The sequence below is a fragment of the Anomalospiza imberbis genome, chromosome 8 (genome assembly GCF_031753505.1).
Source record: "Anomalospiza imberbis isolate Cuckoo-Finch-1a 21T00152 chromosome 8, ASM3175350v1, whole genome shotgun sequence".
Taxonomy (NCBI): domain Eukaryota; kingdom Metazoa; phylum Chordata; class Aves; order Passeriformes; family Viduidae; genus Anomalospiza; species Anomalospiza imberbis.
The window spans coordinates 16,754,387-16,768,168 of record NC_089688.1 but is presented as its reverse complement, the minus strand read 5'-3'; the positions used below and the strand labels follow the sequence as shown (position 1 = coordinate 16,768,168).

The 13,782-nt window shown below is 45.4% G+C and overlaps 1 long non-coding RNA gene across 1 annotated transcript; it reads right to left on the bottom strand.

Annotated features, from left to right (window-relative positions):
- Positions 1-743: 743 nt before the first annotated feature.
- On the bottom strand, positions 744-6,060 carry LOC137478015 (uncharacterized). The gene is made up of 3 exons (XR_011001358.1): positions 3,930-6,060; positions 1,842-1,917; positions 744-1,212 (listed from the first exon to the last, which is right to left on the bottom strand). It is a non-coding gene; the product is annotated as an uncharacterized lncRNA (long non-coding RNA).
- Between the last annotated feature and the right edge of the window lie 7,722 nt (positions 6,061-13,782).

Here is a 13,782-nt window from a genome sequence, read left to right as displayed (position 1 = left end):
GTTGCACATGGATTATCCTTTTATAGTTCAGGCATGGATTTACCAAGGGGATTATAGGCCTTCCCCTCCCCACCCTCCCTTCCTCCCCTCCATCTCTGGTGTTGCCCAGTGCTGCACACTCCCACTGCACCATAGAGTTCCTCCCACTGCCCCGACACCCTTCCCTGGGCACTGGGATGCATCTGCCCCCTTGCTCTTCCACCCCAGCACCCTGGGAGCAGTCACCCCCCTTCTCAAGATGACAAAGGCAGGACAGGGAGTGATGCAGAAGTCAGTTAGTTCCAGGTCCTGAATGGGTGCAGAATTCCTGGGGGATGGGGGATTAGTGCCCAGATGTCCCAACCTCCTTTCTTCCTGTGATTACTTTGCCTTGCCCGATGCTGTTTCCTGAACAGGGATAATAACAATTCAAACTGACACCCTGCTTCAGTTTTCCTTCCCTACTGGTCTGATAGTGCAGTCCTGATGGCTTGTCAATCTTAATATCCTGCACGCTTCCACTGAGTCCCTCGGAGCGTCGGAAGGCTTTGATTGCACCCAGGGTAGCTTGCATGATGCTGACGTGCCACATACTTACAGATTTGATGAACTTATTCCTTCCTTGATTCTTCTTCCCTACTATATGCACCTATATATCTGCATGTGCATGCACAATCACACACATTTTATTATCAAGGTAGACATGGGTATTTTTAACTGGAATTTTGCTGCTCCTTTTAGGCAGAAACAATTTTGCAACATCATTTGTTGGCTCTGATATTTTTATTTGTGCATTTTATAGATTATTACTATTATATAAAAGTGCCCAGTGCTTTACGAGACACAAAATGCAGATAATCTTGGTCATGAAGAGTGCACAATCTAAACAAAACAGACAATATAGACAAGGCTCCCTGAGAGGCACAGAGAAGTGAAGATTAGTCTTGTTTTGGTTTTATAAATACACTGCTAACATTATTGGACAAGAAGTAGACATGTTTTCTTCTTCTTCTCCTTCCAACTTCCCATTTATCAATGCTTCCCTCTCATTCACACAACAGAATTATGATACAACATGAAATAAAGGCTGGTTTAGGCTCCTGGCCCCAGTTCAACAGCCCTGAATCCCATCCTTGCTCCCTGGCGTTCACGTGCTTAAGATTTCTCTGGATTGGTGCCTTAGATCATGCAGTCTATTGACAGCTGCCCTTTTGCTTACAAATGAAACCGACCCTAGATCAATAAGAAAAAAGCGTTATTCTCTTCACCTGTTTAATGCCATGGCTGTGGGTTGCTGTAAGATTTGTAAACAAGCTGATGTCTACAGGGAAAGCTGTAAGACAAAGAACACCTTCCCTACCAAAGGGAGTGGGTGTTCTGTGTTTACATACAAATCACCTTCTGGGGTTTTTTTCAGTGAGCTCCAGAAATTTGCTATGTGGACTGACAAGCAGGGGCTGTTTATTGTCTGGTGTGCCTCTGCCTGATGCACAGACCCAGCAGTATAAAAGGGCACTCGCAGCTTGACCAGTTTTCATCAAGGCACATTTTGGAAAGAATCTGCATTTGGGTAAGGGGCATTTCTGAAATACTTTCAAGATTCTCTCACTCTCTCTTTTTTTTTTTTTTTTTTTTTTTTTTTTTTTGCCTCTTTTTTCCATTTTCTCCACACCCATACTTACCTCTCCTCCTAATAATTTAAAGGATTTGAGGCTTGTAGGAGTAATAGAATTGTATGACTCAGAGGAAATAATGTGTGCAGTCCTGGACAAAGGCAGTGGAAGAGGGGTTAAAGTCAGTGCCCAACCACATCAGGTACAGGTCCCTGGAGTGGAAGAACTGTCTGGCTGCAGGGGGCTCACCTGGCACTTGGCTGATAGATTTAATTGCACTGTGACCCAGGTCCAAGTCACTGGATGTCTTCAATGGCTCAGATTCCTAAATGGAAGATAGAGATGCATTGTGAAATTAGGGAAATGCACAAAAGAGAATCAAACACCAGTTGCGATGCTCTGCACGTGTTTCTCATCTCAGTATACTTAGCTACTCAGACTTCACCTTTCCTGGATAGTGTCTGGAGGCACCTCCCCCCTAGACCTCAGTTACAGAGGTTTGGAGAACTGGGGAAGGTGTTAGGAGAGGCCCCCCAGGTATCCCTAAGTGGGAGGAGGACGCTTCAGGAAGGTATACTGGAAAATGCAGAGATGAAGCCAGGATGTTCCTGCTTGAACTCACTGACTGAGACACAGCGAGGCTGGGGAGGTGTGAATGCTGGCCACAGCTGTGGTTGTGCACTGGCCTTGGACCAGTCGCTTAGCCCTCTGTGCCCTCTTTCCTTTTTGCTGCTTGTGCAGTTGGACAGCATTCTGGGGCAGACAAGTCCTCTCCTTTGGCCATTCACAATGCTTGATTGCTACTGAAACAACCGGCGGCACATCTATGGCCCAAGGTCCCCTCCCTCCTCCTCCGAGCAGAGCTCAGTGGGTCACATTGCTGGCATGCCATGACCATGATTCAAACCCTACAGATGACCCACATTTGCTTCTGCACCTAAGTTGTGTCCTGCATCAGACCAGCCACTTCGGCAGGGGGCTTTGGCTACTGCCCCAGCGAGTGAGATCTCACACCTGTTGGTCTGATGCTGGAATCTAGGCCTTCTCCCTGGGGGTGTCTACACTGTCATGGCTAACCCGGGTGACTGTTGTTTTTGCCCATGCACAGTTTCATTCCCAGCACATTCTTCTTCTGAAACTGATACATCAGTTTTAATTAGTTAGGTTTTCTTTTTCTGTCTAGAGGAGCCTCCTGCCTTCAAAGACCAACTTTCAAACATTAACTCTTCTAAATGTTTCCCCCCACATGTGAACCCCTCCCTATCCTGCCTTGTAAATTATGTCCAGTCCTGTCCTTTTAGCAGGCAGGTACTTAATGTGATAAATTCAGCTCAGTGTCTCCTTAGGTGTATGTATGTGTTTATCTGTGTGTGTCTGTGTGTGTGTGTGTCTGTGTGTGTCTGTGTGTGTGTGTGTAAAGAAGGAACAAAATAAAGTTGTATCAAACCATAAATTACTCCTCTAGCCTCATAAATTGCCAAGGTAAAGCTCAATTTTTGGATTTTTCTTTCAACTAACTGAGATAATTCATGTAGAGGAAAAAAAAAAAAGGGGGAGACCTTCCTCCTCCCTGGAGCCCTTAGCCTTGATGTTTGGCTATGAAACGCCAAGGTTGCTGTGGGGTGGAGATCTCAGTTCTGGAATGGGGGGAAATGGTGAAGGAGACGGAGATCTGGGAGGGTGGGGGTCATGGGGATGGGCGAGTGTTTTCATTTTGCCAGGGCTGTGGGAGAGACTGTAATGCGGGCTGTGACCCTATTTAATAAAATGCCTAGGAAAGCAAGGGGCCAGAAGCGGGGGGGGGGTGAGAGGGAGACACAGTGGCTGGGGCTGGCAGGAGACTGTCATGAGATGAAAGTGTCCCTTCGTCCATTCCTTTCCTCCCTCTCTGCTGTCAGCACTTTTTAATGTCAAACAGTGTGAGTGGTCGATGGGGCTAGCTTCTGTCTCCTCATATGTACTTTTTTTCACTTTCCCCAGAACTTTGGCCAGATGAATTCACTGCTTGGGAGCAACTAGAGAGCGGTGCGGGTGGCCCTGCAGGCGTCCTTTTCACAAGGACCTTGAGCTGAACTTTTTTCAAGTCTTTCTCTGAGGCAAAAGCTTGTCAGGGAATGTCTTCTTTCTGCCCTGCCACTCTCAAATCCTAGACCACCCTGGGTGTGAAGCTGGTCTTACAAAGCTTCCCCGGAGACCAGTGCGAGCATCACACAGTGAATACTGTCCACATGATAATCCAGTTCCTGCACTCTGCACTGACATTTAGGGAACTTGTTTGTATCTTTGCTCCCTGCCACCAGTCTGTTGGGAGACACTGGGTCATGCATCACGCAATACCTCAGTTTCCCTGCCTTTAAAATGGCGGTAATCATCAGTACTTCATTTGTGATGAACTTGGAGGTGTACGAAAAATGCATGGTGAGAAACTGTTGCTTTTATCAGGTGTGGTAATCTGTAGGTGAGCTGGTACCCCACAGACCAAAAATGCCCGGTAACAAGGTGACTGGCCTTGCTGGGGCTATGGCCACAGGGCTAGGTCATAAGCAATGTCACAGTCACTGCACATGTGACATCAAGATCTTAACATCTCTGCTGTGTCTGTGGACCTTGCTTGGCAAGCTGAGCAACTGTGGGAGTAGGTTCAATTTTGATTGCCCCAGGGTATTTCAGAAGGCCCTGAGGTGCCAGCCCTTGTGGGTGAAGAAAATTCATCTTTGCAGTGAAGCTGAGCCACAAGACCCCCAAGAAAAGTGATTTCTGCAGTTTTGCTGATGGGAGCTACCTGATTAAAGTGTGACAAACTGACTGCTAATGTTCATGAGCCTGAGCTGTGCTTTGTTCTGCAGCTGCAGGTGAGGGTACTTTTTGACACTGATGAAATGAAACTATCACCTTTTTTAAGTTTAAGCTCAGGTAACCCAGCAGAGGCAATTGCACTGTCTGTCACTTGTCCCCATCCTCTCCATAATGTTTAACCTACCTGTCAGCGTCAGCCATACTCAACACACGGACAAAGACCACTAAACTATTCTATGCCTACAAAATGTGTTTAAACTAATGATGGGGTAAAGAAGCAAGGTTCACATTGGTGCCAGCACCAGGACTACTCCATCTTCTCTGCTGACCAGCCACCCCTCCATGCCCAGTGACCAAACAGCACATGGCTTGGAGCCAGTGACAGCACACAAGCTGAGAGTCCTCCTGGGGCAAAGGGAGGCACTGGAGGAGAATTTGTCCTCTGCAGTTATTGTAGTGGTGATGAAGGGAGGACAAAGGAATCAGGATACAAAGCTAACAGAAAACAGGTTTCACTAGTCTTGTCAATCCCAAGACTTGCTTTGAATTCTCCTTTTTATATCTATGGAAAATCCTCTACCTCCTCTCTGGCCTAGCCATTGGGTTGCTTGACTGGGACAACCTAAAGCTGCAAGTCATTTTTGACCTGGAAGGGTAAAAATGGGGGGAGGGGAGAGGTTTGAGGTGGGCACCTCTTCTGGGGTAGTCAGAAGTCCAGGTGAGCATGTGTGGAAGCTTTGGCACCTTTGCCATGCCGTGGTGGTGTGGGGCAGGGGCAGGGGGATGGTGCCGGTTTCTGGGGTGTGCTGTGCGAGGGGCGGGGGAGCTGGGCTGCCTCTCTGCAGCCTGTGGGCACTGCTGTGCTGCTGTGCTGCTCACAGCAGTGTATGTTTGGTGAGGAGCTTTGGCTGTCTTAAGCACCTTTCGAATACATTGGGCACAGCTCATTGAATCCTCTAACAATCCAGCTCCTGTCTCCTCTCCCCCCTCTTCCCAAGAGCCAGTGTCTTTTTTCAAGGAACAGCAACAATGCCTGTGCCCCACACTCCTGTGGGCTCTGTCCCTATCCCTCCCATCCACGGACTGTCTCCCCTTGCTGCCCCATGACACAGGGCCCCCTCTGAAAAGAGGATTTTCTTGCTGGCGAATGGTTCCTTGCTGGTGAGGATTTTCCAGAATTCAGCACTTCCCAGGCCCTACTCCTGCATGGAGAGAGCTAGTTAATGAGCCATTAACCAGCGGAAGGGAACTCTCTGGTGGCTGCAAGCAACAATAGCAACAAAATAACCCCAAAACAACAAAGCGTACCCAAGAAAAATGCACCAAACATCAGGAGGAGTTTCAGGGAAAGGAGAAGGAAAAAACAAAAGCAAATCCAGAGAGATGTGATTGTAATACCTTGGTTAAAAACCCGATCCTTGGTAAAGTAATTGCCTTCTCTGGTGAAGAGAAGGGTTTAGACTTGATTCATGCAGCCCCAAAAGCTACTATTACCTCTGCCCTCTACAGCCCTGACCCAAAATCCTCAATTTGGACTGGGCCCACAGTGGGAGGACAGTGAGGAATGGTGCCTTGGAACCCAGTATGTCTGCCCAGGGTAGTGGCCTTGCTCTAAGAAAGGTAGGAGGCAGTGTTGGGAGATGAGGGAAGGAGTGGATACAGGCTCCGGAATGTGGGTAGTCAGGGGGAGTCTCCTCTTTGGAGAATGCATAGATGTGTTATAGCTTGGGGAGTGAGAAGCTGGGGGTCAGGGGTGCTGAGGGTGTGCAGATGGAGGCTATGCAGGGGATTGAAAATGAAGCAATGTAGGAGCAGACTTGGTACATGCAATAGCCACAATGTCCCAGAGGCCAGTGGCTTGTAAACCTTCAATGGCCTACCCGGAGAGTTGAGCTGCGTACCCAATAAAGCTCTCTGGGCAGGGAATGAGCACCCACTTGGGAGTTAGACCCGTGTTGCTAAACTGAGGCACTAGTACAGGCTGGAGAGAAGCTCTTTTGCAGTAGGATTGCAGAGTGCTCTGCCCAGGAGATCTCCAGGGTGTCTGCAACCTCCAGCCCCACTGCAACACAAACAATGCAAGTTATTCTTTCCAGAACTGCATCCACATTTTCACTGTTCTCATTGCAAACTTGCTTGCTTTGCTTTCCAGCTAAATACTTTGCACCTGGAAACATGCACTTGAATGCCATTTTCGTAGTGCTTGCTGGTTGGAAATCAATATTAATTTACTTGTGCGTGTAAATACAGAAATGTATTTATAAGTTTCAGATCAGTTGCAAACACATGCAAATTCTGTACATAAATTCTCACTCATTTATGTAATCTGTTCAGTAATATCATTAAAGAGAGCACATCTACTGCCTGACTAGAGTTACATTTGCAATGTGCTGAGATCAGCTGTGCCTATTGACATACCACACTCCCTTGCCCATGCAGCTCCCAGCAGTGGGTGATGCTCTGGCTCCAGGTATCTTCTGCTGTTTTCCTGTGATGAGTTATTACTTTTCTCAGGGGCTTTGGGTTTTGGTTTTGGGTTTTTGTGTGCATGTGTGTGTGTCTTTTTAGCACAAGCAGGTTTGAGTTATTCTGAGGTTTGTGGCATAGGGAGGGAATTGTGGTTTCTTTCCGTCTAAACACCTGCTGCAAAGTGATTGCAAATGCACTGGACTTGATTGCATAGCTGGTCTCCTCCAGTCCTGTGTCTCTCCAGCTACAGATCACAAGAAGAGTAGGAATTATTTACAATTCTACAAAAACGAAACATGGTCAAGCAAGACATCATTAAAATACACTTTTAACAAGACATGGTGTGTGTATTTCTCAGAGTTGTCATTTGAGAACTGCCCACTAAATTACTGCTCAGAGAAGTAACTCTGAGTGAAAGGAAAAATCATCTGGTTAAACATATTGTATGTCAGTGCTGAGAAAATCATTAACATATATATGCTGTAGAGAAGAGAATGCACCAGCTAAAGTCTATCAATAAAGATATACAACATTTTTATGATACTGGAATTAAAGAGACCTGATAGAAAAATATCACACTCATTTTATTAAAAAATATGATCTTGTCAAAGCTGTTTCCTTTCCAGTAAAAATGAAACTCAGCCATATCAATGTTACTGAATTTAAATTGTCATTTTTTAAGCTCAGTGCTTTATTATTTATATAATTACTTAATAATTCCAGAAGATGTGAATTGGTCAAACCCCTGATTTCTTGTTAAGCCGTTTTGACTATTAAAAATACTACCAAAGCAATCCTGAAAAAAGGCATTGCATTTTAAAGGCACAACAATATATTCCATAACACTGCCATTTTTCACATGAAAATGTTTCATTTAAAATTGTAAAATAAAGCACACAGGAACTAAGACTCTTCCTTGTATGTACCTAAGGTGGAGTAAAGTGTGTACTGTGTTGATTTATTTGATAGGTAATATACAGTTATAGCAGCTGACAGAGTTTTACCCCAGGGCAGAATTAAGGCTAAATATTCCCTTTTGCAATTTTTATTTCCTGTTGCATAGGAGTCTGCATTGCATGAACACAAATCTTTGCATTTGTTTCCTACACTGTTTTAAAAAAGGAAAAATGAAACAAAGATGAACAGGAGCAAATAAAACTCAAGAGAAAGCACATGGTGATGGTAGCTGATTGCAACAAAAAGGAGCTTATTCAATCAGTCTATATTAGATATAGATACTCAAGCATGTATGTGTGGTAAAAACTTCAGGGTGATTACTTAGCCCAAGGAGAGGTTCCAACACTCCCTGCTTACAAAAATCTGGAGTTCTCTCTCCTTGCTGCGGTAGGTCCAAGATTGAGCTCACGATAATGTATCTCTATACAGGGCATATTGGTATTAAAATAACTGTCTTGCAGGTGTGTTTTATTGTGCAGTGGATACAAAAGATCTTTGTTGCATACATGCTGGCTCAGTTTTTCTGAGCTGAGGACATGAATCATCCTCCAAACTGCCATCAGAGTTGATGAGAACTGGGTGGCTATTTGACTTAGATGTCTCAGTCGATGGAAGTAGATCACACTGGAAAACGTTGGGAAAGCACACACACATCGTGGGAGGGTGTTTGGTGCTGGCCTGTGGCTTTGCTCTGGAGCCAGAGGGAGGCAAGCCTGGGCAGGATGGTGGAGAGGTGTGGGCAGCGTTTCTTCACCCACCCGTCGTGCTGAGGCTGCGGGGCTGCTGCAGGTGCAAGGGATGTGTGTCGGATAGACCCCGTACGCACGCGCTTGTTAGCAGCTAATCTGATGGTGCACAGTCGCTGTGGCTGGTGCAACTCAATGACTCCGCACCAGGGGCTGGCTATTAATTACACGCTTGAGAGCCGTGTGTCTGTGTGTGTAGCCGTGGGCCTGGGGAAGACCTCGAGCTTGTCACGCGCTCTGTGTGCTCGTGCAGCTGCGGCAGGAGGTGCAGAGCCGTGACCCTCTACCTGCACCCTCCAGGTTTCAGTGACCCGGCCAGGCAGCCCCTGCGCGCTGGTGCCACGGTGTGTGCAGCAGGGTAGGTTTGCTGCCCACTGCGTGGGTTTTATAGACTCTGCGTGTACCATCCTGAGCACAGCGCTGAGACTACAGCCAGCTGCTGAACTCTGGTGGTAACAAACAGCCCCATTAATGCAGTGTCACAGATTTCATTAGGGCGTCAGTCCCGACCAACATGGCCATAAATCAGGGAGATGGTACAAGGGCTTGCAGGCCCTGGTTTCAAGGGCCACATAGCCAGAGACTCATAACGCTCAAGAGGAAATGATCATGAATATTATTTAAAAAAATCAGAAATGTATATTAGAAAATCTCTGAGCTTATCAGATGGAGTGAGGTTGGGTAATAGCTGTTATTTATACTGCTTGTGCAGAGTGATAAAGTGGTGCTTTATGACCTGTGGTTTATCACTTAGAATAAGAGTCATGTGACTCCATTAAGGATCCTTCTGTAGAAATGAAAAAGGGTAAATTAATGTGGTTTTTTTATTGTTAAATATTTGCACTCTCCTAAACCCAGTTTTTATTTTCTCTACTTAAGAAGTAGCGTATAAGCACAAATAAGTTTAAGTTTTGATTGATGAAGAGGTGGGGTGAAAACTCCCTTTATGTCAAAGGCTCTCTGGAGTGAGCCAGCCTCCTACCCACTAATGTCTATCAGCAGGGTTGGGTTCAGAGAGGAGGGAAAGGCAACACAGTCAGCACTGTTACACCCTAAAAGTCGCTCCCCTTGGCCTCTCCAACCCATCATCTTCTGCAGAAACACACTGCAGTCCTGCTGCTGCCTCAGCCTCACTGCTACTCTGGGAAGAGAAAAGGGGATCTGTGGAGACCAAGGGTGGGAGCAACCCTGGGCAACCTGAGCAAAGAGATGAGATGAGACACTCCTAGGAGAGGACAGGCTCTGTCTGAGCAAAGAGAAATTGAACTCCTCGGTGATGTTTTACATACTAGAAACTGTCCTTACAGACCTCCATATGAACCCTGCCATGGCAATGAGTTCCATGGAAACCATGGATAATCTGCAGGACAATGCTGCCACTGGAACCTGAATGGGGGAGTAAAATCACAGCAGTGCTATTCAAGAGGTGATACAATTGCTGTGGGGATATGCCCCCCAAGACCTGTGAGCTGCAGCTGCTGGGGAGGCAGTGAGCACACAGTGCTGGTGGGCAATGGCTACGTTCACCAGGGCATAGGAAAGGAAAAGGGGATGGAGGAGACTAGCAAACTCCAAGGAGTTTCTGGAATGCCACAGGAGTCTCTCCCAAACCTTCCTGGTTTAGTCTGAGATGCTCAGAGATGGAATTTCAGAAGAGAACCAAGATTGAGCTACTCAGGAAGAAAGCATGAGAGAAGGCAGATGCAGACAAGGGTTTTGCTGAGGGACAGTGATGGACACATGCCTCTGTCATCTCTGGTGACTCCTGTGCTCACAGCTCTGCACCACCTACATGGTGCCTCAGAGCACTTGAACTCTCAGCTTCCTACAGGACTCTCTTTAGCGAGGTGACGAGTGTTGGTCAGCAGAGCAGTGGAAGTGTTTGATTATTAACACCTTTACAGCCCCAGCTATACAAGCTGATCAGAGCACACTATGTAGCTAATTATGTGACTTTTCAGAAAAAAAGAATATTCCTCAGTGAGGCAGAAGTACCATATTTGTTTTTATGTGTATCTGACTCAGTTTTCCTGCTTGTAAAGTGGGGTTTACCATATTCATCTTCATCAGAACATATGTGGAAAGGACTACTTAAAAATTACCTGTGGAGATAAAGAGGACTGCAAGTTTGCTAAAAATTTTGATAAAATTTTCTTGAATATTCACTCTCAGAATCTGGATATTTTTCTGTTTTGAAGAATAAAAGTATTGTTGACTTATCAGAATTGGAGAAAAGTAGTTCAAGTAAGCTAAAAAAACTGTGAGAAAATTGTCAGCATATTTTTTGCCATCTTTTTCCCCTTTGATTTTGAAAGAATGAGTTTGGATTCTTGGCTCGTGTTTTAAAATCCAAGCCTGCAAGAGTGCTTGCAGGGAGGGAGCTGCCTAGAAGTGAGAGAGAGTGATGGTTTGGGAAAGAAAGCAACAGACAAACCTGAAAAAAAAAGAAGATTATCAAATTATTTTGATTTTTTTTTTTCCAATCTGTTACTTATGTTTCATCTAATAGTAAAGCCTTCTGAACCTGGAAGTCAAGTCGGTACCCTTAAAGGCAGCTGCCATAACTCTTTCCCAGGCTGAGTTACAACTTGGGGTCCTGTTGTGCTAAGAGCAGAGTGTCACAGTCACAGAACAGCTCAGATTGGAAGAGACCCTTGGAGGTGTCTGGACTCACCTCCACCTAAAGTGGGGTCAACTCCAAAAGGCAGGCAGAAGCAGCTTCGAGGGCACACAAAATCAGTGGCATAACACGCAGGAGGCTGGGGTCTCTGCCTCCTCCTGGCCAGCTTTCCAGAGGACTCTACATTCACACTGCACCCTGGGATCAGATGTGTCCCAGAGGTGGTTCAGTCCATTTTGTTGTGTGTTCTGCTCAGTGATGTGGGTGGCTTTTCTCTCCAGGTGAGGAAAGCAGGAGTAGTGGCTTTCAAGTGACCTTGTGTGTAAGCAGAATTCAGCCTAACGTCTAGCTCTCACAGCATATTGCCTGTATGTTCCTCACAGTCATTTCCCATCATGGCTATGTGCTAATTGTCTCTAGGGGAAGTAAGAAGAAGACTTATTAATCTGTGCACTCAGGAAGGGCTGTAAATCACTGTGTGTTTCCAGCAATGAAATTGGTGAAATAAATTAAAACAAGCACTAATGACCCAAAGAGAGCTCTGATGTAGTGGGAGTGGGCTGGGGCATATAGCTGTGTTTGGGTATAGGGTACACCTCTGTCATATACTTTGTTCTGACAGTACTCTTGCATATCTCCAGCCACAGTCTCTTGACCCCAGCCAGTGCATTTTCAGTACTGTGTATTGTTCTCCCCTCTCTGCTGCAGTGATGCCCTTAGATTTTTAGCTCAGTTGTTCTATCCCCTTTGCTTTTCAGTCCAGCAGAGCTTAGAGTTTATATATCCTGGTTCTCTGACATTTCTCAACAAACACAGTGAACTTTTCTTTAATGCAGATATGCTGAGCAGCTTCAAAGCCAACAGAGGCATATGCCCATTAACAACTGTACAACCTTCCTTTTAGATATTAGTGTAAAAAGTCCATTCAGGAAGGTTTCACGCAGTAAATAAAAAGGCAGGTTTGCAAACAGCCTTTCTGGTGATGAACAACCAGGGGAAAAGCCACCCTATAGTCCTGTTTTCCAACAACCTCTTTCATCTGGGAGGCCCACAAAATCCTTCAGTGCCTATTCATCAAATGCTACTGAAATGTCTGATCTCTCTCTCCAGAGGAGATGTTAGTACCAGACAGTTTTATGTTTTCTATGCAGCAACTGTCCCTACAAGAAATCTTCTGAGAATATCCTCCAACATTTTCTAGGATGATGAAATACTACCTGTTTTGCCTCACCATCCAGCTTCAGCCTCTGGAAATTAATGAGGAATTACTCATTTTATACCCCACAATGTAAGAGCTACTTCTCAAACCAGGATCAGTCTGCTACTGCTCAGGATTGCTCACCTGCTTGTGGAGGTACCTTGCTACCTTCCTTAGAGACCATAAGAGATCATAAGGAAGAAGAATTATCTTTGTATGATCTTCACAGTGGATTCACTGAATCAGTGTATCCCTCAGCCCCTGTAAACTCACCAACCTTCTGCTTCTTCCCCAGAAGATGCAGGTCTCTGGATTTTCCATAATAAGCAAAGACTGAAGGAGTGCTCCTGCTGCAGTTGGCCACTTCTGCTGGGATGTGCACAAAGGTCAACAGCAGAACTGTGCTAAAGTGAGGAACGTGCAGCACTGCCATGTGAAGTCATCGTAATGTGCAGAGGCTCCTGCTCCACAATGCACTCTTTATGTTTCAGAGTCTTGTTCCCAGGACCAGTTCACTCAAACCCCTCCTCACTTCCTGCTGGATTTGTCTTTCTAGGCATCACAAACAGAGAGGCAAGACACTGGAACCAAGGATGGCAGTGCCTGGGCTCCCTTGTCTGCCTGGACAGAACCACAAATTTCTCCAGGAGCTGAGTCCAGCAGCATAACTAGACATGGATTAAAACTGCTTTCAAGTAGCTCCCTAAACCAATGTGTGCCTCTGTCACACAGAAGGTGAGAGCACCAGCTGTCCACTAGCCTGAAGCTGTACTTGGGCAGAACCTCCAAATTAACAGTATTTGTCTTGTATCAGTTTCCTGAGTCCTGTGGTGCAAGCTCTGGTTTGTATTTGTATTTGACAAGAACTGCTAGGAAAAATGTTTTGGAAGTGGTTAAAACAATAAATTATGTCTTTCTTTCAGTTATGCTTTCTGTGACAAGCATATACATGGATGGCACCAACCCAGCCAAACTCAGAAGTCTGAGAGACTTTTATTCCATGTGGTATCACCACTGCACCAGTCCATGTCAGACACCAGCTCAATCTCTTGGTCCTTATTAGAGCTATTTTCTGTGTTTCCATACAGCAGGTTGACTCACAATTTGTTCTTGAAAACACAAAACTTTTTGTAAACAATTTTCCTCTTCGAGGTTTTTCCATATCCTTAACTCAAAATGTTTTCTCTTTTCATTAAATGTATTTATTTTTCTAATTTTTGCCTACTTAACATTCTTGCCCCTTTTCCTGATTCCAATCAAAACCAGTAGTGCTGAAGGATGGTGAAGAGAAACAGAAGAGATAATCTCCTAAAGAAAAAAAAAAAAAAAAAAAAGATCCATTCAGAAAGCCAGGAAACAAAATCAACAAGGAGAGCTTTGAGTGTTCTGTTTTGCTCAGAAAAT